A 17,580-nucleotide genomic window follows, 5' to 3' on the forward strand; every position below is an offset into this window, starting at 1 on the left:
AGACTGAAGCTTAGGTTTTACATAATCATAGATACTCTAACAAAGTCATCTATATGTCTGTATCATTTTACTGTAGACTTAATTCAATTCTTGGAAATCAAATAGTTGTAGAGGATAAAAAGTTGTCCAAGAAATGGAGTTAAAGGATCTAACTTTTCCCTTTCATATTGGGATTCATTTCATACTGTCATGCGACGTCTCTTTGTAATTCGACCTATTTTATGTTAGGACATTTTTGTTGTATGATTTTCTCTTGTTAATGTTTGCATTAATCTAAGTTTATATGCTTACATCTTTTCTCCTCAATAAGATTACATGATTTTTGGTATAAAAAATAAAAAGTTGCTCTCCTGGTTGCAGCCCCTGAGGTCACATAGCACATAATCTGCATGCACAGCGGGGGCACAGTGTATAATTTATTTAGTGTTTGGCTGAATATTTCACTCATCTCCACACTCCTCTCCATCTCTTCACGCTGATTTTTTTCTGCTCTGTAACCCCTGTTCTCCAATTTGACCTCTCCGTCATAGTCTCTGTTTTATCTAATTCCCTGCTCATTTTAAATCAAGTCAAGTCCTTCTATTTACTTTCCACTTACAAATGCCTGCAAATGCCTATCAGGTATACTTATACCTAGATTATTTATGATGGGGCTGTAATGCATTTCACAATACCATATGCATCAAAGATGCTTCCCAGAGCAAAACTCTTTCTCATTTTATTACATCTACTCAATTTTGCAAGCCCATAACTCCTCCCCATTGTCATTTCCGCAATTGTGCCAGGGAGGACACTGATTGTATGAAAATTTTATAGGATGCCTCTGTCTAGTCCATTTTTTAGTTAATCAGTTTTTTGTTTTTTTGTGGGGTTTTTTTGTTTTGTTTTCTGTTTTTCCTGCTAGTGCCTGGTAATCATCACTCACTCCACATTCTTCTGCATTTGAGAATTTCTTCAGGCTCCTCCTCCTTTAATTTAAATTCAGTTCACTTAACACATGAGCTTCTCTTCACGGACATTTTAATATGCTATTCCACATGCCAAGAAAATGTTTTTAAACATAAGCAGGCAGCATCAACCACATTAATAGAGAGTAGGATTCATTGTTGGTTTTTCTGTACCTAAGTGATGGGCAATGATTACAAAGATAGTTTGGAGCTAACCTATGACAATTTTACCTGTCATAGTGACAATCAGTAAGACTTTAACTTTCAGCATATCCCTGGTCTTACTAGACCTCAGTTTTCTTGTATATACCTAAGGGAATGAGGAAGGGGCTAGAGGACTTATCCTTATTTAATGATACTACCCACACAGTGTCTGTCATTCAGTTGCAAAAGATAAAACAGTTTTCTCTACTGATGACCTGTTTATTACACAATTATTAAATGATGAGAGAAAAGACTTTATAAAATTCTCACTGCAAGAATCTGAATGTAGAGCAAAGGGACAGTTTTGGGTGGGTATTAATTTTGAGGGTTTAATTTCAAATGAAGTTTCTCAAGCCAAGGGTAAGGATATATCTCCTTCCTGAAACGGCCGTAATAGAGGCCGAAATTTGATAGAACTTGTTTCTAAGATCCAGCTGCCAAAGTCACGTCTTTGTACCATATTCTGGCCCATGAACATCTCCCAGGGCAAACCTCAAGAAAGGACTGGGTACCCGTTTCCATGCTATTGACAGATGCCATGCGTAGTTGGTTGAAAAGTAAACCAAAATTGTCTTTAAAACAAACTATTTTCAAATCTAAAAAATACCAAACTGAACTCCAAAAATACAAATATATATATGGGTAATTAAAATAAACCATTTTAAGTTATTTTTATCCTGAAAAAATTGGGGATATATGGTCACTGTGTGAGTTCCCTTCTCTTTGCAACAACTCTACCCACTGGAATGTGCATGTGAACTTCCCAAGAAGGAATCTTGACCAGAGGGACTTTAGGACTAATCAGATTTAGTAATGACAATCTGTTTTCCTGTTCATACCTGGAGGGAGGGAAAAAAAAATTCAGACCTAAATGGACTGATCCAGAATTAAATACTTTATACATGTATAATATAAACAATGGCACCTTGTTAGTGATCTATGTGACACATTTAACCATGCTCTTTTTTGAAAGTACACTTGTGAATTCATGTGGCTTTTTGAGAAGGCTGTTAACCAGAGACTGGTTGGAGAGGATTTCTATTTTGATGCATTTTTGTTAAAAAGGCTTGAATTTAGATGTATCTAGACAGTGCCACCTTGTGGACAAAAGACAGTAGAGATAGGTAGAAGAAAGGTCATATACAAAATGTAAATCTATACTATTTGTTCCTGACTGCTGTCTTTATTCTAATCATGACAATCCAAATATTTCTTAAGTCATACATAGATCACGATCTAAGAGAAAATGTACAGACTGACCTAAAGATTACAGAAAAACAATTTTTCACCTATTTCAATATCATTATGTAAGGGAAAATATACTGCATTATGTGAAAGAGGAAACATGTGTCTACCTTGATATAAAATGTCAATTTGGTAGCATCCGTAAAATACAGATACAAATAAAAGAAAATATTATTCAAAATAGAAATACTAGGTTCACCTTCTACCTCCACATTTTGGTTAGTCCGTTTACCTTGGATCCCACATAATTATTTAATAACTAATTTTTATGTACATGGATTCTAAAACTCAGCAGACACATTGAATATTTCTTATTGAGGAAAAATGTGGTTCTTGAAAAAACATAGACGTTTCTATTGGTGGTAGCCTCTCATTCAAACACCATGTTAACATAAGGTTTAAGTGCTATAAAAGAACTTCAGTGCTAAAAAGAGAACTCATCTCAATTCTGGGGGATACCTGGTTTGATCCGCATTATTATAATTGGCAAACACTGCACTGTCTTTGACTCTAGAATGATAAACTAGAAAGAAATTAAATCAAACCAAGCCCTTCCAAATAAATATTAGCATTACTGTTAATATAGACAGATGTTCATATTTGTCTCATTTGTATATCTTACATTCACCTCTTCATATATGACTGCTTTAACCTCTTCAGAAGAAAGAGGATTTGGATACAAAGACTTTTTTTAGTAATTAGTATAAATCAATCAATTTCTTCCTGGTTTACCAACTACTATATGAATTCTGATTAAAGGGACTGTGGAACTCTTTTCCAACCCCAGAAAAAAATATCTGGAGATGGTTAATTCATCTCATAGGAATTGCTCTCACCCTTGACTTATTCAGCCCTCTTCCACTTCCCTCCTCTTAAATATCTATAAATCTTCACCACACAATTAAACTCAGTGATATAACATTGTGTTTCATCCTCTAATTGTTTTATAAGGATGCATTTTGATTCCTCCCTCTATGGTGAGAAACTTGAGAAGAGGAATGATAGCTTTGTTTTTTTCTAAGTCCTTCACAACATCCACCATACGACTGAACACAGACAGTGATCCATAAATATTTTAAAATAGAATGAATTTGGAGAAATTGGCAGAGTGTTAGCTTTGCTCTGTTTAATATTTGGGGAAAGGACTTTGAAGACCCGAAGAAATGCTTTTCAAGTTTGAAGATATCTTTAGGTTAGAAGTGAGAGCTCATAGTCTAGTGGGAGAGGGGGGCAGATATGCATTCATTTAAATGATCGTGAATAGAAAAATATTAGAGAAATAAAAAATACTGTGGGAAAATTTAGCATGGAAGAACTGCCTGCCTGGGATGAGTCAGTAAATCAGAGAGGATGTTTGAGCTGGAAGAGAAGGGCATTCTGGACATAGGAGGCATGTGCAAAGCCACAGAATAGAGGATGACCCAGAATTATCTGAAGAGTCATGTATTCAGATGGCAGAAATGTAGGTTGGGACATGGGACTTGAGAAATGCTACCATCAGCGAGGTAAATTACATACAGGTTGTAAACATCCTTATTTATCTTATAAAATAACTAGAATTCTACCCATGGATTCTGTCCATCCCAGTCTTCTCCTTTCTATTTCCCATGCCAACCCTCTGAAGTACCTCTTTCTGTCTTAAATGAAAGATTAAAATGACCACCTAATTAGTTTTCCCACCTTCAGATTTTTTTTCCGTATAAAACAAACCTTCACTCAGTTGAATGATTTCAAGCCATGTGTGGTTTGCTGGTTCCTACCAAATTGAGAATAACCTCTCTGGCATTAAGTGCTCTCTACAATAGGACGATGAACTAAACATCTTGCATCATCTACACTACACCTCATGAGAAAGTCAAATCCAACTTCTTCTGGCTCCCAAAGATATTTCTACCTTTGGAAATTATTCATGTTTTCCAATTACTCAAGCTTTTCAGTTTGCTTGAAGTGCCATCCTATCGACCTACCAAATTCTACCTCCTTCAAGTCCCACCTTTAGGGATAAAGCCCCCATGAAATGTCCTCAGAAAACCATTAACCCACTAAACCATATGATTTCTTTGAATCTCACAAGCCTTCATTATAAGTACAACCACTTGACATACATCTTCTGTCCTATATAATAGTTATTTGTGTTCTTGTCATTACATGCTCACCTTTTCTCTCTCACCTTGTTCTCTCCTTGAAGGAAAAAATGTGGATTATAGTCATCTTGCAGACTGAAAGCCCTTGGCATATTACCTTGCTGATGCCAGTGTTTAGCATAGTGCAGTTCCTTTTGCTTGTTTTTGCCCTTGGTCTTGCTGTACTGTGCACTTGGCTGACACTGAGGCTGACACTGTATTGCAGGATTGCATACTATATCCTCAAAAGAGCCCACAGTCTAGAGAGAGTTTGTCACATAGACATGGAAAAAAATAAGGTGAAAAAATGAACCAGGGAAGGTCATGGAATTGCTAAATGTGAGTTCATTACAGAAGTAACAGGTTTCTACTATCTGAATTGAAATATGGGGTCTGGTGTAGACTTTGAGCCTTATCTCATAGGTTTGGTCAGTGGGTCGAAATGATTTCCTAGGAAATCACATGTAAAGGTTCATCTTTGATAGAAGGGAATTAGGGTCATCCTTGAAGTCCAGAGGTGGGTGAGTCCAGTGATAATCCTAATCAGGGCCCATAGGCTGAAAGAGAAAACGGTCAGTGGGGCCCTCTTTAACAAAAGAGCAGTCACTGATTTTCTTTATGGTTCTAAAGAAGCACACATTTCTTGTAGAAAATTGAGTAAATAGAGAAATATATCAGTACACAATTTTTAATATCATTATGACTATGTCATTTGCGATTATACTACATGATACCTGAATTGTCTTTTCAGCTAACAATATGTCAGAAAGAGTTTTCCATGTCATTAAACAATCTTAAAACTAGTATCTGAATAGTAAACTAGACACTATACATTGCAACTTATTTAACTAGTTGAGTGGATCTCCTTTATAATACTTCTAGGTTTGCAACAAGGAGTAAATTATCACTTGTATTTTCTAAATTGATTTAAGTGGAAAACAGTTGTTAGGGGGAACCTACCATGATCATGGCTGCCTAGACCCACCCAAAATTCACCTCAAGATGATTTAGTATCATCTGGAGAATATTGCACCAAAATTTTATCTCGTATTCTGGAAACATCACCAAATGAAGCATATGACAGGAAGGGTTGATGGGGTGTGTAGTGAAATAACTTTGTCAGTTCTACTCTTCTTCTATAGTGGAATAACATTTACCTTCAAAGGCAAACAACTCAAAGCAGAAGCTTCTTGGAGAAGAGAGGGCACATCTATTTTCATAAGAATCACTAGCTATGTTACCAAGACAGGGCCACAGACAGGAAAGCGAAGAGGCATTTGCTGAGGAAGTCACTGGAAAAATAAAAATTTATCTTAATGACATTAAACTCCCTCCTCTGAGCATTTCTGTTCCAGAAAGAAATAAATATATATATATATGTGTGTATAACACACACACACACACACACATATACATACGCACACAAGAGGCATGAGTTGGGCTTTGTGTCACCCATCCATGGGGTTTTTTCCACAGTTTTCCTTTATCTCCATGAAGATGTTATTTATAAAATGCAGCTGTTAATATCCACTTTCAATAATCAATGTGGGCCTTGCAAGCTAACAATAATAACAACAACATTACCCGTAAAATTGATGAGGGAAGCATAATAATTAGTATATTTTTTCCAGAGCTTGCCAGCAGAAGTTTTTTTTGTATGTGTGTAATGAAATGTCAATTCTATGTGCATGTGGATACTAAGGAAACATATTTTTAGGTGGAAGGGGGTCAAGAAAAAGCTAAAGAGAGACACAACCTCAAATTTATCCCATTAATAAATTTTATGATTCCTTTAAAGTCCTAAGATGCAATCTTATATATGTTAGATAAAGATACATATAGATGTGATGTATAGAGATGATTTTATGCACAAACATAAAACTGATTACCTAACCAGAAGCAAAATATAAAACTGTATTAAGGGCTTAGTGTATATTGTGTGATTTAATTTAGAAACCCAAGGGAACTATCATTTCCCTCATTCTCTGATCCTGGGTTGACTACTGTCCTTACACCCAGCCTATCTAAAGCTAAAGACCCATTATCATCCTAGCATCATTGTTGCTGCTATTGCTACCAGTAATAGGATTTTTGCTTTATTTACCCCATTTGTGGTATCATGCTCTATTTCACACTTAGCATGTACTTGTTGAGTATCTGTGCTATGCGTTAAGGTGAGCAATCAACATGTGTTGTCTTTTTTAAACACTGTGGTCCCCCTAAAACTCAAGGATAGTGGATATTTCTTCTTTGGTTGTTGTTCGTGTGATTGATTTTTTTGTGGGGCAGAAACTTTCCCTTCCCTAGTTGATTAGGTTCATCTAGGGCTGCCATCCCAAGAGAGTTGCTCCCCTTGATACAAGGATAGACATGAGACTCAGATCCACTCTCTTTCAGAAGTTTGAACAACATATACAGAGAGATGGAATGCAGATGGAACAAATCATCTGTTCAGAAATACCCAGCTCTGCTGTAGCCTTGCTTTTCCCAACAATGTTCTGTTGCTTTGTTCTTCCTTTGGTTCTGTGAGCTACAGTAAATTTATCTTTTGTTGCATCTTTTTGATAAAATTATTTTTCAAACATAAGTTAGTCACTTTGATTCTGCTCCTTGCATTCAAATTACTACCTTCCAAAACACTGATGTAGACACTGAGATTCTGAGATAAATCCATGACAGCAAGATATGGAGAGAACCACCACAAAAGCTCACCCAACTAGTAGTTAGGATTTAAATGCACCCAGAGAGCTTCTCTTGAGATTTCTGCCTCCTGGGCTGAACATGCAGTGAGGAACAGTCTGTTAAGAAATGTGAAGTAGAGATCCCCATACTAAGTCAGAAAGACAAATACCATATAACACCACATATATGTAGAATCTAAAATATTGTAGAATGAACTTAATCTATAAAACAGAAACATACAGACAGGAGAACAGGACTGTAGTTGTGGAAGGGGAGGGGTTTGCCAGAGGGATAGACAAGAAGGTTGGAGATAGCAGATATAAGCTATTATACACGGAGGGGATAAACAACAAGAAAAGTATGTTCAGTGTCCTATGATGAACCATAATGAAAAAGAATATTTTAAAAAGAATGTGTATACATATATACAACTGAATGACTTTGGCATATAGCAGAAATTAATACGACAGTGTGAACCAACTATATTCAATTTAAGAAAAAGGAAAAGAGAATTTTCCATCATGGCTCAGTGGTAACAAATCTTACTAGTATCCATGAGGATGAGGGTTCAATCCCTGGCCTCACTCAGTGGATTAAGGATGTGGCATTGCCATGAGCTGTGGTATAGATCGCAGACATGGCTCGGATCTGGTGTTGTTGTGGCTGTGGTATAGGCTGGCAGCTGCAGCTCCAATTGGACCCCTAGCCTGGAAACTTCCAAATGCCACAAGTACAACCCTAAAAATAAGGAAGGAAGGAAGGAAGGAAGGAAGGAAGGAAGGAAGAGAAAAAAGAAAAAAAAAAAGAAGAAAAAGGAAAAGAAAGGTGCAGAAGCTGAAGCCATCCTTCTCAAAGGCAAATTTTTCCCTCCAAGCCTTAAGCCTTTGTCTCGTGAAGAAACAGTGCTTTGCTTCCAGCTTGAAACTCTATTTCCATAGGAATGCACACACCCTTTTGTGCTACACTAATCTCTGGTGAAACTGACTATATCTCTACATGTTAGTCTCTTATGTATATACATTTCAAATATAAGGTCCTTTCTCATGTCCACATAGGGGGCTTGGCACAGGCTGAATTTCCCCATGTCTCACTAGGAGGCTTATTCAAAATAGACAATTCTTAATTAAAACAGAAAAGACTGGTTCTTGCTTCCTCTGTTCTTCACTCATTTCTCTCTTGGAAATAGCAAATTGCTTGTTCCTCCATGAAGCTCTGCATGAGTTCCCACTACTCTATGTGCTTTCTCTATAAAACTGTTAACTGGAGCCAGAAATGAAAACAGATGAATTGGACCTGCGGGAATGTCATACAATGAGTTGTGCTCTCAGACATTCTCATCACGTTAATTACATAAAAAAAATATAAATACTTTGGCATGGTAGGAATCTCATTCCTCAGCCTTCACACCGACAATGGCTGAGAAAAATGGATCCAAATTCTCTAACTAATAATGCTGTAAATTAAATATATATATATATATATATTTATATATATATATATATTTTTTTTTTTTCTGGAAGCAGTTGTGACTTTTGTGTGTATAGAGCATATGTCCTTGGAAGTGGCTGAGGATTTGGTTTTCGACACCCAGGGAATTAGGACAGGAAACGAGGATATTAATTACAGCCCACTATGTATCCTTCTTCCATTCAATGATGAGTTATCATGGAGCTACTTTGTGCCAGGCACTGTTCTAGGCACCAGGTGGTCAAAAGTGCAAAGAAAAAGTCCTTGCCCTCCTGACACTTATCTTCTGGATGGGGTTGTAGACAGAGGAGAAAATAATAATCAAATAAATATACTGAGACCCCCTTTTTCTTAGATGTTTAAAAAGAGAGAAATATGAATATCCAGGGGATGACCATTCCAGGCAGATAAAAGAAATTGTAAAAAGGCCCCAAACTGGCTCCAGCTTGACATGTTCAAGGTGGGTGAGTAAGGTGGGTTGAGCAGGTGAACTAGCATCATATTTGACAGGTTAGCTCTGACACTTACTAATTGTGTGCCCTTAGAAGAACCACTTCACGCCTCTTATCTCCTATTTCTACATCATTACATATTGCTAATAATGCTTCCTTTACAATATTTATAAAGTTACATTGCAGAACATATATTGACAACTTATTGCCTGGCAACCATAAAAATCAAAATAAATGATATTAGCTGTCTCTAACTTTGTTGCTTTTAATTTATAGTATGTTCCCTTGTCTTTGACCATATTCTATATTCCAAAGAGTGCCATACAAAAAAACACTCCACCCATCACCCTCCCATCTTTTCTTTTTTCAAATTATAGTTGATTTATAATGTTGTGTCGATTTCTTTTCTACAGCAAAGTGACCCAGTCATACATATGGATACATTCTTTTTCTCATATTATCATCTATTGTGTTCTATCCTAAGAGATTGGATATAGTTCTCTTTGGTACAGAGTAGGATCTCATTGCTTATCCATTCTAAATGTAGTGGTTTGCATCTACTAACTCCAAACTCTCCCAATCTACCCTACCGTCTTTTCTATCAGCCTGTCTAAAGCTTCATTATTCATGGTATCTCCTAAATGACATATATTTGACCATGTCAGTTAAATAAATATTATATAAACATATTATATATAATAAAAATTATATACAATTATATAATATACAAATATATTAAAATTATATGCAATTCATTATATTGCATGTATTAATAATGTATATTGTATATACATTATATATGTATATAAAATTATATATAATTGTTCTCAACTTAAATTTGCACTGACTTCACTAGTATTCAGATACAAACTATAAGGTTTTACAAGTTTGGTACTCTCAAGGTTTTTTGGCATGGGAATGTGTCAGGAAAGTAACACCCATTCCAGGTACATAGCAGGATAATAAAATAGAAAAATGGTTAAAAAGATATGGAAGGAGCCGAAATACCAAACAGAAGGCAATTTAGAAATTAGCAAGTGCAAGAAGTCACCATCACCCTTAGGCTATAGGGACAAAGGGAGGAAAAAGAAATGGAATCATTAGAGCTCAAGAGATTTGCTATGATGGGAGGTGGTGCCAAAGAAAGATAAGATGTCCAGCAAGGGTAGGATACAGCCCTATTAGGAACAATGCCAAAAAACACGGAGTGAAAAATAATCCAGGTTCTGCTTTTCTCTCTCCCTCCAATGTCCGTTAGTGTTTACCATTGGCTAAATGTAGCTGGAAGCCAGAGGGAAAGGGAGTCTGGAATACATAGTTTGCAGAGGTCAATGTTTTATAACATGCAGTGGAGCAGAGGACAGGCAGGAAACGTCCATGAGCACCAACAAGCCAAAGAAATAGCATGGGAAGAGACACCAGGGCTACCACACTTACAGTGTATATCACCACGTGATTATTCAGCTGTTGCATTTATCCAGCTCACACAGGCACCTTGGGAGGTGACTAGATACCTAGGAAACAATTCATCCTCAAATAAGAGTCAGATATTCATTCCTGCCTGAGGGGAGGGGTACCTTGAGAGGACTGCCTATTGCTAGTCACTGTTTCCCCTTCCAGTCTAAGCTTAGCCCCAAGATATAAGCTTGAGCCCTAGGAAGTGGAGTCTGCAAATCAAAACTGAAACAGCTGATTAATTAAAATCTGCAATGCATAAGGAGTCCTGAGCAGCCCTGATGTTAAATTATAATCCCACAATATGACACAAGGGTACATTCAAGAGATTATTTCAATGATAGTAGAAATTAAAGTGATTTTTGGCATAATAAGTACTAACCACTCCTGGAGTAACAGAAATGACTGTTTTCTATAGATATCATAATGCTTCTAGATACCACTGCTAGACACCCAAGTGCATGTATCAGCTACATCTGCAGTGGCACAAGTAGTTTTATTAGATTCAAGTTGTAAAACCCACATTGTTATATGAACTAGACCTAAATGTCAGACTGCCACTTCGAACTGGATCAAGGGGAAAAAAAGGTAGAAATATTAGTATAGCTGATAGTACTCCTAAGCCCAAGATAATATATATTATTATAAATATGTTTATATGCATGATATATAAATATGCATTGTATCTAGTTACATTCCATTGCATTTAAGACACTATAGCTTGACAATCACATCCTAATTTCAGAGATGCAAAAATAAGATAAAAATGCATCTATAGTTATTGAAACACAGTCCACATCAGTATATATATAATTATAACAAATGACTTGAGTTATTTTATATCAAGCACTATTCTAGCTTTTGGTGGTTTGTTTGTTTTTTTGTTTGTTTGTTTGTTTGTTTTTTGCTTTTTTAGGGCCACACCCATGGTATTTGGAAGTTCCCAGGCACTAGAGGTCTAATCGTCTAATTGAAGCTGTAGCTGCAGGGCTAGCCACAGCCACACCAACACTGGATCCCCAACCCACTGAGTGAGGCCAGGGATCAAAGTCAGATTCATTTCCACTGTGCCATAAAGGGACTACCCCTATTCTAGAGGTTTTATATTAATTGATCTTTAAAACAAATCTGGGGAGAGAGAGTAGGTATTCTGTTCATTTTCATTCTGAAGATGATGAAACTGAGGTTAAGGAACTTGCCCATGGTTACAAAACTATTAAGTGCTGTAAGCAGGATTCAAACTCCAAACCCACATTCACATGCACATGTTTACAGAGCTCCCATGTGAGATACTTCTTGAGAACTTCCAAAAGTTGTTGGCACTGGGAGAGATGCTAAAAAGAGGACAGTACTATTACCCTGAAAATAGTAGGTATGAGACTGAGCTACTAAGGTTTTTGTTTTATTGTTGTAAATCAGGAGATGCATCCATCTTGCACAACACACACACACACACACACACATACATCCCTTATGCACACAATGATGAGGCATAAGAAAACCAGATTACATGTATGTATTTCATCAAAATGATCTCTGTATTCTGCTGCTAGGCTTGGACAATGATATCTCTTATCACTATATACCCCAGGACCCTTAACAGTGACCTGCATTCGAGTAAGCAATAAATGTTTTCTCAGTAAATAAATTAAAAAATTAAGCTGTTTTTTTTTTGTGTGTGTGTGGGGGGGGGTACTTATGGGTCCAGTGATGCTGGGCACAGGGAATCTGACAGACTGTTCCTAAATGTTCATAACCTAGCTAATTAATATGATACAGGTAAACAGGAGATGACAATTAGAGAGTTGGATCTTTTTTTAATTATACTAGGGTACTTATAAAAAAGGGGGCTGTCTCATACATTTTTCACTAGCTAAAATGATAAAATATTGATTCAGAATTCACAATTAATCCTTATAAGCAGACTAGGATTTTTAATAATTCAATCACATTTCTCAGTGGTCTTGTTTGCTCCCTCCCCATGGCAAGCAGAAACTGCTTGCTGCAAAGATGGGGACCATTTTTATCCACCCACATCCGCTCCAATTCCTGTAATTACACATCATGCTAAACATTAACTGTCTCTAAGTGCTTAGCTTCGTTCCCAAAATGCCTTCTAAAGTAGAAATACTGTTGATTCTTTTCCTTCCAAGCCCATGTGAAACCTGTTTTCTTTGGTATGTTCATTACATGCATTCTTGTTTTTCTTTCTAATTAGCTCTGAAGCTCTTTGACTTCCAAAACACGCTATCTGAGGATTGATATTCAAAATGACATGTGGATAGTCTCTTAAATGGCTACGTGTCTCCATAGTGGGTGAACAAAAACTTGAAGACCTGTCTCAGTCACCAGTCTACTTTGTGAATATATGGCTCCCTGACTGGCCTCAGTTACCTTATTTGGAAAATGTAGGGCTCCTTGAGGCCTCTTTTGACTTAAATAAATAACTCTTTTGAACTTAAGTCTCATTATTCTTTGAGTTCAGGCACTGTGTTTCAAAAATACTCTGTAGCGTGCACAAAGTAATAGAGACAGCATCGTAATCAATAAAAGAATTTGCTATATCAATAGAAAAGATGTCAGATTTGGGGTCCATTGATTCCTAAAGACCTAGGAATTTCTGTGCTCTGGTATTTGGTCTGCCTCAAAAGTAAACAATTTCCCATTTTAGCAATGGGCTCAGTACATTCTGATGATGACTAGCAATGGGCTAGTCATTTCAACACAGACATGATAATTTTCCTTTTGTTTTATATTCTACATGTCTTTGGCAGTCGTCTTGGATTCAGAGGGTAAGAATACAGATCATCATATAATCTTGGATGCTTACAATCCCTATCCAATGTGTCCATTGCCTAGATGCAATCTCAGAGGTAAGGAGAGGTATATGTTTCCAATGAGATTTTCAGAATCAGGAGTTGAAAAATATTTTAGATCAAGTAGATAGAATCCTCTGGCTCTGGCCCCTAATCTTCTCTAAATTTATGCAGTTTCTTCTCTTCTTTAATATTTGTTCCCATTTTTTTTGAAAACAAATACATTCTTGTAAGTTGAGGTTTACCTTTAATTGTGATAACCTATTACAGGATAACAATCTACATTCTTACTTTCTTCCTTCCTCTCTAATCCACTGATTTCACAAAGGGTCTGACTTTTTGGCCTTCATATATACTTATGAAAATATGTATCTCTCTTGCTATAAGTCATCTCAAATCCTTTGTAGGGGGAAAAATTTTAATACGTGGTCTGAGCTATTTCCTTAGGTAAACTATATCTTCAAATGATGTACTACAGAAAACCCAACTGGGAAAAGTTTCAGGGACATTAATTATATCTCTAATTAATTAATCAACTTCCTATACAAATAATAATGTTTTAAAACAATCACCTTGAATACATCACATTTGAAATACCACAGAACTTTTCATCAACTTGTGACATGAGTAAGCCTTATCATTTTTCCTACTACTCATGCAAATATTGATAAAGAATGGCATCAACTTGTCCAATTATGGTGGAGGGTGGGACTACTGAATCAGCCAAGCAGAGCTGGAGCTAGGTTTTTAACTCTTGGTCTTATACTTTTTCCCTAGTTCAGCTCCTTCCAAACTGTATTCCACTGGAGATAATATAGTGATTATCCTTCAAACTATACCTCTCTCTTGGAGAAGTATTATAAAAAATAAACTTGCTTAAGCTCATGTAACCCAGATTTCAGGAATCCTTTCCCACTCCTACCCACCCAGAACCACTCCTCAACTCCAAAACACCAAGGAGCATCTTGCAGAAATATTTGTGTGTTGGGAATACAATTGGAGGAAAACACATTAGACCACCACCAGAGCATTACAGGACGGCAGTTATAGTCATGACACTTTCGAGGTACCAACCTGCTCCCTAGTCCTGGATCCAAAGCCTTACTTCTGTTCCCTACAAGATTGATCAGCTTATTCAGGTATATTACTTAAATTCTCAAAGCCTGCTTCCTCATAAGTAAAAGGAGGATAATAAAAATCTTTTGTGCTGCTTTTGAAAATTAAATGAAAGCATACGTACATGATGCCTGAGTAATAACTCAATTAGTAATTATTGTTGTTGCTATTGCTGCTACTGTAGTTATCATTTTAATCTTTTTGCTGGCCTCTGACATGGGGATGTGCTCATGTAGGAATTGCTGCCCTCTACCGGAATTATTAGAGCCTATTTTAGCTTCTATGACAAATGAAGGTCACTGATCTTTTCACAAAAGCTCTCAAATTCTTGTCAGCCATTTACCTCATACTGGCCTCTCAGTGGTTGATACACTGACCTTGCAAATGGTAAAATATGGATAATTAGCCATTCTCTTAAGTCATCTAGACCATCATACCAGTCACTTTTATGTGGGGTGATAAAATGTGTAATTTTTATAAGGCTTATCCTGCAAATCCTAATGATAAAATATGCCATAACAAGGCAATGGATAACTGGAGCAAGTGCTACCTAAGTTTTAACATATGACCCTAACAAACCCAGCTCAATCCCACAAACCACACTTCATGTTCCAAGATCAAAAGAGAATAGGTCAAAAGAAAGAAAGAAAGAAAGAAAGAAAGAAAGAAAGAAAGAAAGAAAGAAAGAATAGGTATCTGCAGCAATAAAAACATCAGTCGAAAAAGGTGTCTTTGTCCTTTCCTCCCTTCTTTCCCTTATTTATGGGTTAAGACTCTCTTAAAGTAGCCTCACACATATAACATCCAGGTATACCACTTCATATTGGGCAAAACTCCTTATTCATATAAGGAGTTAATTGTGAAAGTCATTTTTTCTCTATTAATGGATAGAATCCAACATCAGCTCAAATCAGTTTTTATGAGTGTGGGATAAAGCAGAGGCTTAGGATCCCTTACTTGAATTTTCCTGGTATTTTTCACTTTTGACATTACAGACGATCATTTTTCCCCCCAAAAAATATATTTTTTCACTTCTCTGCTCACAATTTATCAACAATCACCAGATTAATTTGTTTCCTCTCTCCACACCAGCAAGGGATTTAAACTTGCCCTATTGATTCTCTATCATGCAAATCTTTCCTATAAACTAATCCATTCATTCAGGACAGATCAGCAGTTATTAGTAACCAAAACGCGGTACCCAAGTTAAAGAAAATACTGCACATGAGTGAGAAAAATAAGTGACTAAAAGAAGTAGTAATTCAAATTCTTTTCTGCTGTTGGAAAAAAAATTGTTTTTCTTACCTTTTCTTCTGACAACAGCTGCGTGGGTGTCTATGGTTCTTGTAGAGGATTAAAATGCTGATGACTTCCTCTTAAAATGTATTGTGAGCCTGGTAATAGAAGATTTTCAGATTTCAGATTTTTTTTTTAAATTGGCAAAATAAATGACTCTACTTGAGTTTATCTTTCAACGGTAAAGAATCTCCGAATCTGAGTTCTCTCCCGTGTGGGCTAACACAAAGGTGCTCGAGATAATTTCTAAATAGGAAAGGGGCTTCAGATGTTCCTAAATATAAGATGCCCAAAGCCTAACCCAACCAATTTCATCACTGACCTGGTTGCAAAGAGATTGTCTTTCTAGAAGAAACCCTCTCCTCCCCTTGTTCTTAGGTTGGCTTTTAACTCCTGGGTCTTGATTGCTTAAAACAATGATTTACAAATAAACCTGCACATTAAGAGCACCTGGCTTTTCTTCAGATTAATTTAATCAGGATCTAATCTAGATAGTTGTTCAACGTGGGGACCATGAACCAGGGGCATCAGCATCACCTGAAAATTTGTAAGAAATACAAAATTTCAAGCCCCTTATCAGACCTACCAAATCAGATCTGCATTTTAACAAAAGTTCCAATGATTTACACACATTTAACCAATAATAATGCCTGGGTCCCAGCAGAGATTCTTAATTGCTTTCAGATGGAGCCTGGGCAGTGGTTATCAAAATGTGGTTCCTGGACCAGTATTATCATCATCACCTGGCGAGGTCTTAGAAATGCAAATTATTGGGCCCCAGACCTACTGAAACAGAAATACTGAGAGCGGGCCCATTAATCTGTGGTTTAACAAGTATTATAGGTGATTCTAATGCATGCTAAAGATCAAAAACCTTTGCTCAGGAAGAGACACCAAACTTATCAGTATTCTCACAGTTTATTCCCACATATTATGGGTCAGGGATAGGTTTATAACCCAGAATGACACAAAGAGAATGTTACATACATTATGTTAATCTCATGCATGAGATTAAACATGGTGCACTTCACTGAAGCTAAGATTTCTCTTGCCTAATATGAATGAAGATGAATGTAACTCAAGAGCCATGCCAATTTATAGCCAATATGAATGAAGCCAGATTGAAAAAATGAAACTGGTGATAGGGATATGTGAAGTTCTGGGTCTTAACCATTCCTAAAGCATGCTCTGTCTCATGACTTCCATTTATATAAACGAATGAGTTCCCTTACAAATAAATTGGTTTTAGTTGGATTACATCTTCTTCAAAAGATAGAAAACCCTGGTATTAAGGCTTTTCCCACAGTCAATGGAAAAATTAAAGAGGACAAACCTCTGATGAGAGGTTTGCAACTTACATTTTCAAACCTTTAGTGATTAGAAATTCACCTACTTCAAAGACAATGCACTCCAATTTACAATTATTAGAAATACCCTTTTCTATTACATTGAAATCTGAAAAAGTTATATTTTACAACCCAAAATGCTTGATTTCCTCTACCATATATTTAGCAACATTTTAAAAATTTGAAGGCATGTCTGATGCCTTTCACAAATCCTCCCTACTTTAAATAAAGATCCAGATTTCTTTTCCATCATAATATGATTTTGAGTGTCCTCGCCATCCTAATTGCTTGCACATAGATATTGGGGCTTTATCATTTTTTCTTATTAACAAACAGATGCTGTTTTATAAGTACGATCTGACCTATGCAGAAAACATACAATTTTTTTTCTTTCTTGGAATATTAAATTGAGCTATGCATAATAGATGCCT

General features: G+C 36.4%; 1 long non-coding RNA gene across 3 annotated transcripts in view; it reads right to left on the minus strand.

Annotated features, from left to right (window-relative positions):
* Positions 1–17,580, minus strand: part of LOC110256694 — a 437,592-nt gene that overhangs the window by 92,950 nt on the left and 327,062 nt on the right. For all 3 annotated transcript variants that reach the window (XR_002338577.1, XR_002338575.1, XR_002338576.1), the window contains one exon: positions 15,813–15,901. This is a non-coding gene — a long non-coding RNA (uncharacterized LOC110256694). The remainder of the gene's footprint in view (positions 1–15,812; positions 15,902–17,580) is intronic.

This window comes from Sus scrofa, chromosome 14 (assembly GCF_000003025.6).
Source record: "Sus scrofa isolate TJ Tabasco breed Duroc chromosome 14, Sscrofa11.1, whole genome shotgun sequence".
NCBI lineage: Eukaryota > Metazoa > Chordata > Mammalia > Artiodactyla > Suidae > Sus > Sus scrofa.